Genomic DNA, 12,795 nt, shown 5'->3' with positions numbered 1-12,795 from the left:
TTTAATCAAAAAAATTAATGCGGGAACAACAAAACAATTTGAATGAAACATCATGACATTATCATCAAATACATTATTTCAATTGATGTTTTGTTCGTATAATAAAATGTTGGTTAAAAACTCATATTTAATTTATTCAAAACTCAATATTTGTAAAAAAAAATGTCGAAAATGCATCAATTTCAAACATGTGATTAAATTTTTTAGACCATTTGTAACTTCCTGTAAAAATAAGAAACCTTTATTAAATGGTATTTAAAATGAATTTCGATTTATGTGGTATAATATTTCTTCAAAATACGATTCAGTTGAGTTTTACTTTTAAGAGCACTAGATTATTACATCTCTGAGTCACAATAATAATTATTGAAGGGAAATTTGCCAAAAATTGAAATATGTACAAATAATTTAATTTGCCCGTTTCCTAGACAAAATTAATTGAGGTTAAACATTTCTGCTTTTAATGAATTACATTAAAATCTCTTGGTTGTAATGATTCCAGATAGATTAATTTGAGTTAGGCATTTGGTAATTTTATTACAATTTTTGTTCCCCATCCCTCGTTCAAATGAATGATTATTGCCAAAAATTAAAATTTTTATTGAAAAAACTTGTAAAATTGATTGTACATTATTTAAACTACATTATATATAGTTTAGTTTATATTTTTAATCAAGTAAGACACTTTTTTACATTTTGCTTTTTTTTCTAATTTTTGGACAACAGATCGGAAAAATTGCAGCTATAGGAAAAAAATATTTTCATAAATTCATTCATATTTTGCAAATTTTCGATACTAGGTAGTAATAATGTGTTAGAAAAATTCATGATACTTTTTGCCTCGCTCAACCTCAACCTTGACCAGAGCCGAGGGACAGAAAAATTAAACAAAGTTTCTACCAGCCTTATGTTTCGCAAAATGAAGATTTAAAAACAACTATCACTCTTAGGATTTATTCTTAATTTTATGTATAGCTCCTAACGCTTCTTTGGTGTATTGACGGTTAGTTTCTCTTTTTTACTTTATGAAAATTTGTTTTAACAAATGAACTACTCTCGTGATTTAATTTAAAAAAAATCAAAGTTTTTTTTTTTATTTAAGCATTGTTTTACCAAACATTTTATACTTTCTCAGTAAATTTTATTAGTTTTCAATTAAAAAGCGTGATTTGAACCATTTGAAGAATTGTTAGCAAAACATACATTAACATAAAATTATTACAATATTTAGTGAGAATACTTAAATGATGATAACAAAAATCAGTCAAAGTATAAAACAAATATTCTTGGAATCATCAAGTTATCAATCCATTGATTACAATTATTCTCATACCGAAAACAAAAATTCAAGTGACAAATTTTGCCTTTTCCAACCGAAATTTTCATCGAAACTTGTTAAAATTGACTTAACAAGTAGATAAGTAAGATTTATTTTTCAATTGAATTGAATTATTTTTAGAAAACAATTAAAAGCTAACATTTATGTAAAAGTTTAGCATTTTTTCTTCGGAAACTAACTGAATTCACTAATATTTTCATTCACTGCAATAACAATTTGACTACTATTTTATTTGAAAGGTATAATTTTAAAAGAAATTAATACATTGAGGATTAAATGATAGAATTTTGATTTTCGAAATCAATTTTTCTTAATAATGTTTAAAAATCCTTGATTATTTGGGTGGAAGGTAAAAAAATATGACTTTTTTTTTTGTTTTCGGTTCTGATTTTGAATACAATTTTAAAGATTTCGTTAAAGATAAAAATACTTTTTCTTATTGACTTTTGATTTAGTTTTTCGAAAGTGGGATGAAACCCTTAAACAGTATTTTACTGTCGCAAAATGTCGCAGAAAATTCAAGTTATTCTAATCATTTTGGCTGGACAAGATTGTTAAATCTTGCTTTGATATGAAATTCATTAAAATGTAAAAAGATATATTAGCTATATTAGTCGAATATTATGAAAGCAGTTCAAAAAAATGTGAATACGTATGCTCTACATTTTGTTTTGAAATATAAGAGCAACGGCACGTTAAAATTTAGCGAAGTTTTTTTTTAGTTTTTTGAAAAAAATGTAATGAAGCGTAAAAAATAGTTGTGTAATGTTATTTTAACATTTTTACGTTCCACGAAATTTCCTTGAAATTTGGTCTTTTGAAATTAAAGTCTCAGCTTAGGATAATTACTGCACTGATGTTTTTGCCAAAACAATCCAATAAATGAAATGAAATGAAATGAAATTAAAGTCCCGTGAAATTTGTAATTTTTGAGCGTGAAAAATAACTAAGAAGAAGAAGAAGAATTATTAAAAAAAATATTAAGATAGCCCCAGTTGTTTGAAAATTATCAAAACTATATCAAACCGTTCCAAGAAATCATTGAGTAAATCGAACTCTTCGGATTACTTCAAATGTTTTAAAATTGTTCAAAATGATGCAACATTTTACATCGTCTTCCAAATCCATCTCACCCATTTCCAATCAAATGTTATTGATACACCTTAATGAACGCCACACTCGAGTGCGCACACCTTCAATCCCAACAAAGCGAAGAAAAAAAAATCGGTTCGCACGGGATGAATTTCACCTCCCAGATCCTGGCAGCCTATTACGCAGAAGAAAACCTTCGCTCCAAGACTTTTCACTTTTTGCTGGCGCCACCCACACAACGCAGCTTTTGAGTGAAATGAAGAGGGTTGTTGAAAGTTGAAGTGCCCACCTAGGCGGAACCGAAGAAAAAAAAAAGGTGGAAGCTCCGACCTTCTCCGTCCAAATGTGCTCGGGCTTGATGAAATGCCGGCTCCTTACCTTTTACCGAGGAATAAATCTTTCGGTGAGACGAGGGAATATTAAAAAATGGGGATTTTTTTTGCTTCTTGTTGGGGAAACTGAGAAAAAACATGATTGGTAATATCGGAATGATCAAAAACGTAGTTTCAGGTTTGGGAAACTGGTGGCTCCAGAGAGGATGATGGGGGGCTTTCAGGGGTGAACTACCTCCTGCCACAAGGCATTATCCTCGAGGAAAACGAACATTTCCATATCTGAGCAGGTTGTTAACACCTAAACTCCCAAGCTCGAGAAAAAGGGGGAATTTGTATGGGAATTTCCCCTTTTTCTCGAGCTTGGGAGTTTAGGTGTTAATGATGCTTAAAAGGCAGCGCGGTTAATTCCTTCTGCTGATACCGTAATTTAGCACACTCTCTCTCGTCTCGTGCAAGCTTATGATATTCTGGCGAGATTTATTGCTCTTTATTTGCATATAATAATGAAGTCAATCATGGTCGTCGTCGTCGTCGTCGTCACCCTGCCAGGTGGATTGCCCACGTGTGGTAAAGTATCAGGACACTTTTTTGCCCTGAGCCTGGAAAAGGAGCACCTTTTGAATAATAAAGCGATTCGCGTGAAAGGAAATTTGTATGCGACGAAGGCGTTGAGAACACGGTGCAGCGATCTCTTCGGAGCCAGTAGTAAACGAAGCAACGGCTTGTAACAAGCTTGGTTTGGCAGGGGTGTTTTCGAAAAGACGTATCTATAGGAAAAATGCATAATTTTTAGCAACAAAACTACGCGAAAATGTGGAAAGAAATTTAAGCTGAAACAAAAAAGTAACTTTCTCCGAAAAAAATTAAAATATAAAAGCAAGCCCTTCTTAAAGCCCACCCAGAAATCCCAACGAAACCCACCCCGAAACGTGCCAAAAGTCACACCTGAGAGGGAGAGGTGGAGAAATAGGAGGCAAGATTTAATTGAAGAACACTTCTGTACGGTCGTTGAATGGCGAAGGTTTATTCCACTTGGGTGTTATTTTTGCCTTCTGCTTTGCTCAGTTGTTGCAATCGTGATGTAAATATTTGTAAATATGGGGAAAACATCTCAAGTGGGTGTTTCCCGGAAGCTTGAGAGTGAACTTTGCCTGATGATGATGGCTACTTGGGATTTATCCAGAAATTAAGTTCAAAACTGTCTGGAGCGTTAAAAAAAATTAAATTCGAATTAAAGAATGGTTAGTACAGGGTTTGGATAGAATTTGAACCACAAGTACAGATCATTAACCAAATGAAAGTTTTCCTGTTTCTTTTTTCATAATGACCTGAGAGTAATGAGGTGTATTCAGATAATTTTCAAACACAGCAGGTTTAATGTTATTCAGAAGGATGCTTTTCAAATAAGAGATTGTTTCAAATAAACGTTTTATACATAGCTTGATAAATATTCTCATAACCTTTTTGAGATAGATTATAATAATAATCAAAAATTCTGATTTCATTTTCAAAATCTGATTAGTATTCCACCAATGCCAATGCAAACGGAAATAGAAATCATCCAAGAATTGACTCAGGTGGCATCACTGCTGGCTCGTTCTTAGCACATAAACTGAGCGCCGTGTGACGTGAATACAAGGGCAATTATTGATAAATTGCGGTAGCTTCCGTAATTTGATTAAAAGCAATCAATATGCGGCATTATGGCAGACTTGTTTGTTTGAAACGCCGAACTGGTGTTGTCTTTGAGGAAAGGTGACACTCTGTATTGAGTTGAAAGGAGGGAGATATTAAATCTTTTTTAGATATTTGAAGGTATACATGAAGGATTAGGCATTATTTTCATTTGAATTATTAAGATTAGACTTCAATCAAGTATTTAATATCGCTAAGGCTACCAACTCTTGCTGAGCAAAAATCGGTACACTTTGCCGATATGACGCCATAGTACATATAACAAAAACTGTAAAGGAATTATTTAGATAAATTAAATTAAATAAATTTGAGATTACAAATATAAAACTGTTTCGTTTTTACAACTAACAAATTTCACAAAATGCTATCAGAGTGCTCATGACTTGCAGGTTTAAAAGTATTCATAAAATAAACCGTGACTTGAATCAAATCATTATGGTCTTCAATTTTTTTTTGTAAAATGTTTTTAAAAGTTTACGAAATGTCAAGTTTGCTTTTACGAATGATATCGTTCTCAGTGTTTTCACGAACACTTTTCCAGAGTTTTTTTTATTGAAAAGGTCATGTGAAACACCACAGTTTATAGGAACTCTAGATTTGTTAATTCAAATGTTCAAAGTTTTTCACAAGTTTTAGAAAGCCTTTGGATATTTTAATGGATAAATATATTTAGTACGGAATGTCTAAAAGAACAATTCTAGAGTTTTTTTTAAAGGTCCTATTAACAAATGAATGAAAAAAAAAATAATCAGGTTTGAATTGAGAAAAACCCGGAAAACTCTCCCTTTTTAAATCAAACTCACAGTTATATTAGAATGTCTAATTAACAAAAGCTTTGACCAAATAAAAAAAAACAATTCAATGATCAAAAATGGTTAAAATTCCATACAAATCCGTATTATGCGTGAAATTCCCTACAAAAATTCCGGCCTGTTAAAAATCCGCGAAGAGGGTCGAAAATCCGTATGGTAAGGAAAAAATCCGTACAGTTGGTAGCCTTAAATATCCCTAAAATGACTTGGATCCGGTAACAAAATGCTGATATATTTATCAAATTTTAGCAATTCTTTACCTTTTTGCAAATCGACTTTTAACTGTATATTTTTATTTGGATGTAACTTTGTCCATCGATTCTTTGGGTCCAAATAAGTCATTTCACATCATTGGTTTCTCGATACATTTTCTGAACGATTTGGTGTCTTCGGCAATGTTTATTAAGACTATTCCGTAAAAAAGATACACGGAAAAAATATACCCCTTTTGTTTGGATATGTTTTAGAGGACAAAAATTGCCAAGCTTTGAACTATAGAGTATGAAGAATATTCAGTTTTTCGGCAAAACATGATTTTTTTTTTCGAAAATGTGATATTTGTATTGCTTTGAAAATTCTATTTTGGTTTCAAAATAAAATTTGGAAACAAAATGTACCCTGAATTTTGGATAAAATTCACCATTTCGAGTTTAAAATAAAAAAATGGCTTGAAAAAAATTAAAGTGGTTTCCATTCTCTATCATTTGTGCAAATAGTGTTTTTGAAAAGCAGCGAAAATTCTCTACATTTTTTGACATGGTTAATCCGACCTTTGGTTGCTGAGATGTGGCCTTGCAAAGAATTAAAATGAGTTTTTTCTGAGAGCTACCCATCCAATGTTCAATCGATGATATTGATCCAATTTTAAGTTTTAAAAAGGGTAACGCGTGTAAATTTACTCAACGCTTTAAAAAACAATTTGTTCAGTTCTATCGTTATTTCGATAATTCTATGAACCACTAATGGACTCATTTTTAAATCTTTCTAAAATCGATTAATTCAACCATATCATGCTTAATTTTCAATGATTTCACTAAGAATATATTTGTTGAAAATGTAGTAAGTTTCAAAGTATAAATATGTTCTCAAAATACCGTATTTTTTCGAAAGTACTGAAATTTTCATAATTTGCAATATGGGTAACAAACGAATTGAAATTTTGTATGCTTTTTCAATTTATCAGAGTTTGTTTTTTAAATCTAATCTAATCTAATCTAATCAGACCCTAGCGCAGCCAATCTTTCGAAGGGATCCTGAAGAGTGCCTTAGGTTAGATGACGCCTAGCACTCTTCTTGTCATTTATTAACATTTGTAGTGCGCCATTGCATTGAAATGCATTGAAACATCACAAGCGTTAAAGCGGCCAGGCCTACTGCGTAAAGCCGTATCGCAGAGATGACTCGTAACTGGGTTGAGTTTGAGCACTGAGTGTTGGAGGAAGAAGCGTGGGAACACACCACCATACGCTCCGTGATTTGGTTGTATTCGTTGGGAGCACCATGCTAAGAAGGTTTGGTACTCCGGGACCCTCTGGGATGGGACATTGTATTTCCACGAATGCCCTGGACTCTATTTGCCGTGGTTATAGCGCCACAACTCGCTCTTTATCAGAGTTTGTTTTTTAAATACTAAAATTTTCACAAATTACCATATTTTTTCGAAAATACTCAAATTTTTAAAATATGCAATATGGGTGTCAAACAAAGTGAAATTTTGTATACTTTTTTCACTTTATTAGAGTTTTGTGGAAAATTTTAAAAAATATGCAATAGTGTTTAAAACGAAGCAAAATCTGGTGAGTTTTTCACATTAATAGAGTTTTTTTTTTGAAAATACTAAAAAATCCTCAAATTACCGTATCTTTTTGAAAATACTCAAAATATCAAATTATGCGATATGGGTAACAAATGAAGCAAAATTTTGTTTGCTTTTTCACTATATTATAGTTTTTTTTTGTAAAATGCTAAAAAAATTCTCAAAATACTGTATTTTTTCGAAAATACTATTTTTTTTTAAATTTGCAATATGGGTATCAAACGACGCAAAAATTTGTGTGATATAAAGCATACACAATTTGAATGTAAGTATAAAGCATGCAAAATTTCGCTTCGTTTGATACCCATATTGCATATTTTGAAAATTTTAGTATTTAAAAAAAACTCTAATAAATTGAAATAGCATGAGAAATTTCAATTTGTTCGATACCTATACTGCAAATTATGAAAATTTGAGTATTTTCGAAAAAGACTGTATTTTGTGAAAATTTAAGTATTAAGAAAAAACTCTAATAAATTGAAAATCCATACAAAATATCAATTCTGTTGTGACCAGTGATGGAATAATCATCATCAAAAGAAAATCATTGGACGTTCATCAAGAGAAAAAATCCATAGGGATCATGGCTCTCCTCTCTCGCGCACGAAAGATCGGTAAAAGGAATCTAAAAATATCATCATCATGATTATTCGGCGGAACTTCTTTTTCACTACTAAACTTGCAAGTGTAACGTCACACGTCGAAAAATGACCTGTCACATTTTGTAGATGGGCAATATGTGTAAACAAAGTGAAATAAATAATTTTAAGTGGTGCTGAGAAGGAAATTCACAAAAAATCATCAGCAGATTGATTTGCTTGGAGAAGTTCGGGAGCGATTTTCTTTTGCGTGATTTGCCTCCTCTCTCTTTCGCGGGTGAAAAAAGTTCGCAAGTGAAAATGATTTTTTTGCGATTATTCCATCCCTGGTTGTGACCCATATTGCAAAATTTGAAAATTTTAGTATTTCCGAAAAATAGGGTAATTTGTGAATTCCCGGACGCATCGAAACCCGGACACCTCATCTTGTTTTATCAATTATTCGGATATAAGTTCGCATTATGAATGTCAAAACTGTGTTATTTGATGAATTCTAATATCAACTTTCATTTAAAGTTTGTTTGAACGCTGTAGTTAATGTCAAAACAATTAAATAAAATAAAATTATAAGATTACCAAAAATACGAAACATTTCACGTGAAATATTTCATAGGCGTCTGAAGCACCGGGAAGGCAAAGCAGAAATTTATGGTTTTGATTTTCTTAAATTCAAGCAAATTTTAATATAAAATATCGATTGTTTTGATGTTAACAGCTTATTTGAGACCTAAAGAATGTCATTCACTAACATTTCAGTCCAAATTTGTGCGATTCATTAGCAAAAACGAGTGTCCGGAATTCGAAGCAAAAGTGTCCGGATTTCGAATCAACTTTTATCAGTGTCCGGGATTCGAAGCACTACAAGTCATTTTAATTTTCAAATTCTGATGAAAAATTGTTAGAAAAGCCATATTTTGCATGCATTTTCTTGAAACTGACTGTTTATACTACGTCCTGATGATATTTCTACATTTCCAACTTATTACATGATTTTTTGCCAGCTAAAACAAAAATGATATGCTACTAAGTGTCCGGATTTCGAATCATGACGTTATTAAAAAAAACTCTAATGAATTGAAAAATGCATCTTTGGTCATGGTCCAAAAAGCTTGAGCCAATTTAAAAAAAAATACAAATAAAATCCATTTCCGGAATTTGAGGAGAATTGCAAACATTGGAAAGGTCTTTGAATAGTCCAACCAATGTTAAGTCAAATAGAAGTACCCGACCCTATTATTCTAATATCTTTAATAAAATTCAAAATGTAAAACTATCACGTCTCCTCCAATTTTTTATTGCAAAAAGGAATTGCTTTTCAAATAACCAAATATCCAATCCCCATTTTGTCCCTGCTTATTCCAGAGAGTTGCAAATTTCCGCACACAACCAGCATGTTCCGTTCAGCATGCCAAAATTCCCAAATTTTCAAACCTTTCTGCCGAACTAACACGATAGTGTAACTAACTCCGGCGAAGTAAAGTTAAGTCGCCTGGCACACTAAATTTAAACCCAGGTGTGCTACCTGCTCGTCTAAATAAGGCACGTCCACGGCTGGCTCACACGTTTTCCGCGTGGCACCCCTGGAATCGTGCCACGGAACAACACCCGCGAAGGTTTACATGTCTAGTTATGCAAATTGGATAACTTGGTCTAGCTGGGCTGGCGCAGGAGCTTTCGCTCCCCGTGTATGCGAAAGTTTTCTTTCACGGTCAGGCCAAGTGCAGGCCATCCATCTAGCTTGGATCTGACTCCAGGTGAGCGCGTAAAATTGCTTCCACTTGGCCCGTTGATTGTCACGCGTATGCGTTTTCCTTGTGACCGAGAAATCCTCGACGATTCCCGAGATCCGTACGGGATGGACTCTTCATCGTGCAGCTGACTTGACATGTGTGCCGTGATTTGTAATGACGGTCAGTTTCGGAACGTCGTACACCAGGAGTCAAAGAGGTGGCCTTTTAATAGATGTACGGAACCAAGCTTCGATGGGATATTTCAATTACTGTCCCTATTGTTGGCATTGATTGAATGGAAATCTCCGACATATCTGCGGTTTTGATTCCTGGTGTGTGCGGTCAGCAAAGTTCCGAGAGGACTGCATCCAGGCAGCGCGGGTTAATTCAGTTGAGCCCGGGTTGATCTGATAGACCAGGACAGGATGCTGCTCGACCTGGGAACAATTGCTATCTACCGGGCAGCGGCAGTAGTGCCATTGATTTGCATCTTTCATCAAGGTGCATACACTGGACGGAACACGAACTGGCCGGGGTTCACCGGGGATTGTTTGGTTATAATAGAATAAAAGTGAGGGGGGGATGACCGTCCCCCCTTCAACCGTTCCGACATCATCTGACTAGATTAGTTTCATAGATTTCATTTGACCGGTTAACTAAAATTGGAAATTTTCGATTGGTTTTGATTGTGATTGGAGAACCAGTAGATGAACTCACGAAGAAAAATGCGACAGTATTGATCACAGGTAGCTTTTTTTAGTAATCATAATTGTTAAATTGTAACCAGTGTTGCAAATGATTTCTAGAAAATACTCTCATTTAATCACTTCTGCGCCAATAGGTCAGCGAATGACCAAGGAGGTTAAAGCTGCCAGAAAAATTAATTAACAACAACAAAAACTTCTGTGCCAAAATATCAGAGAGTATAGCGACCGTTCTTGCTAGATTTCTTCTATTGTCTCGTGATTCCAAACAAGGACACTCTCTTTCTATTACTTCTTTCTATCAATTCTCAATGAAGGATTTGTGAATAGTCTTGAGGTTTTTCTTGGTTGTGGGCACTGCCATAAATTTTAATATTTAAGGTTCAGAAAATAAGTTTTTCCAATGATTCTTTGGTAATAGAAAGACAAATTATTGAAATAAGTTGGGAGTTGGAAGATGTGGTTTAAGTATGTGCGCATAAGTTGCATTTTCAAAATACGCAGTATTTTAACTTTCTTTTTTTATTGTTTTAATAAACTACAGTCATGCCTAGGTTTAGCAGCACATATGAGGGATGCAAAACGAGGTGTGCATAACTGAAGCACAGAGCTCACCGAATACCTATATTTACACTTAGAATTTTTTTGCGTCCGCCTCGAGATTCGAACCGGCGACCTCTGGATAGTGAGTCCAGTGCGCTGTCCGATTGATCCACACAGGCAGACGGTATCAAATATTCGGGATTTTTTCATTCATTCGAAAGTAATAATACAAATTTCAAAATTTTCACAAAACTACGTATTTCTGATCAAATGATCGGAAATTTTCATACATTAAGATAGTTATAATATTTTTTGTGAAATGCTCAAAATTTTCACCAATCTACGTCTCTTTGAAAAAAATACTGAAATTTTGTTTTTTTTTTTAATAGGTATACAATTATTGGGAGTTTTTCATCATCCCGGAACGAGAATCGAACTCACGACCTCTGGATTGAAAATTCAGCACGCCACTAGTCAAAACCCATTCCCTACCGGTCAGTATTCCCAGTGAGTAGATTTACGAAAATACTCAAAATTTTCACAGAACTACGTTCTTTTGAAAAATTACTCAAAATTTCACAGAACTACATATTTTTGAAAAAAAAAAAACGAAATTTTGGTTTTTACTATGTGGGTATCTAATATTAAGATTTTATTGGTAAAACGCTAAAAATTTTAGTATTTTTTTGAAAACACGGTGTTTTGTAACAACTTTGAGTGTTTTAGAAAATGTGTGTTATTTATTTTGAATTTTATAAAAAAAAATCCAGATCATATGATACCCATATTATAAAAAAAACTTGATTTTTGAGTATTTTTTCGAAAATATTTATTTTGGAAATTTTACGCGTTTCAAAAACTAATACTATTACTACCGAAATGTTTGAAGAATCCCGATCATGTGATAACCAAATTGTAAATAACTGATATTTTGAGTATTTTTTCGAAAATACGTAGTTTTGTGAAAACTATGAGTAGTTTCAAAAAATGTGTTAATGGATTGAGATTCAACACACAGCCAAAAGGAGCTCCAAAACTCTGTTATGTACTGCAAATGGACTTATTATAAAAATTGATTTTTTTACTTATAAAACCTTATAAATAATTGAAAAATAAACATTGTTGATGCAAATCAATGATGCAATCGAAAATGACTTCGAAAAGCTGATATTCTAAATTCTTGTCCACTTTAACTTTTGAGAAAAAAAAAGTAAAATTACGTACTTTTACTTCGACTTTCAAAAAATAAAAAGTCATAGAAAAATCGGTAATTTTCCTAGTTCATATTAATTCTAAAATATTCTAATCAAAACCTATAACTTTGCCGAAGACATCAAAACGATCGGAAAATTCCTTTTCAAAAAACAGTTTTTTTTTTTTATTTCACATGCACATTTTGTATGACCATTGGTTTTGATTGTGATTGGTGTTCTTCAAATTGTATGAACAAAATGAATGGATAAAGTAGTATTCAAATAAAAATAATCCAAAGAATACTTGATTTGTGAATGTTTAGGGAATTACTTACTACCGTCATCAGGGGTGGCATTGGGTCTGGGGAGTGAGATTGGGTCATACAAAAATGCTGAAATATGTATGACTCAATCTCACCCCCCAGTCCCAATGTCACCCCTGATGACAGTATCTTTTTTGTATTTTTCAAACAACCAAAAGAATGAAATCACTAAATCCAAAGAAGTTTAAATATTTGTTCAAAGAAATGTTGTGATCAAAAAAAAAATTCAATAAAATTTTAAAACTTTAAAAAACATGTTCAAAACCAAAAAGAAATACAAAATCGTTTTTTTACATCATTTAAAATGTTTCCAAATTACCCGAAAAAGGTGGCAAAATTGTTTTTTTTGTCAATTGACAATGTTTGACCGCAAAATAAAAAAAAATAGACGTGCCCTACTTTGATTCCAAAATTGCATTCGATTTGATTTTACTCGTAATTTTATATTTTTGGCGGACGAAATAAAACGCGTTGTGTGCTTGATGGAGTCCAGAGTATAATTAAAACTAATTCTACAAGTTTGGTTACAATTCGTGGTGGTGTACACAGAAAGTGTGTGTGCACACAATAATGCGAGAAGCGCAGAACAAAAAGGTATTGTCCAGCGAATGGAC

The sequence above is a fragment of the Culex pipiens genome, chromosome 2, assembly GCF_016801865.2.
Source record: "Culex pipiens pallens isolate TS chromosome 2, TS_CPP_V2, whole genome shotgun sequence".
In the NCBI taxonomy this organism is placed as follows: Eukaryota; Metazoa; Arthropoda; class Insecta; order Diptera; family Culicidae; genus Culex; species Culex pipiens.
This window is presented reverse-complemented; position numbering follows the sequence as displayed.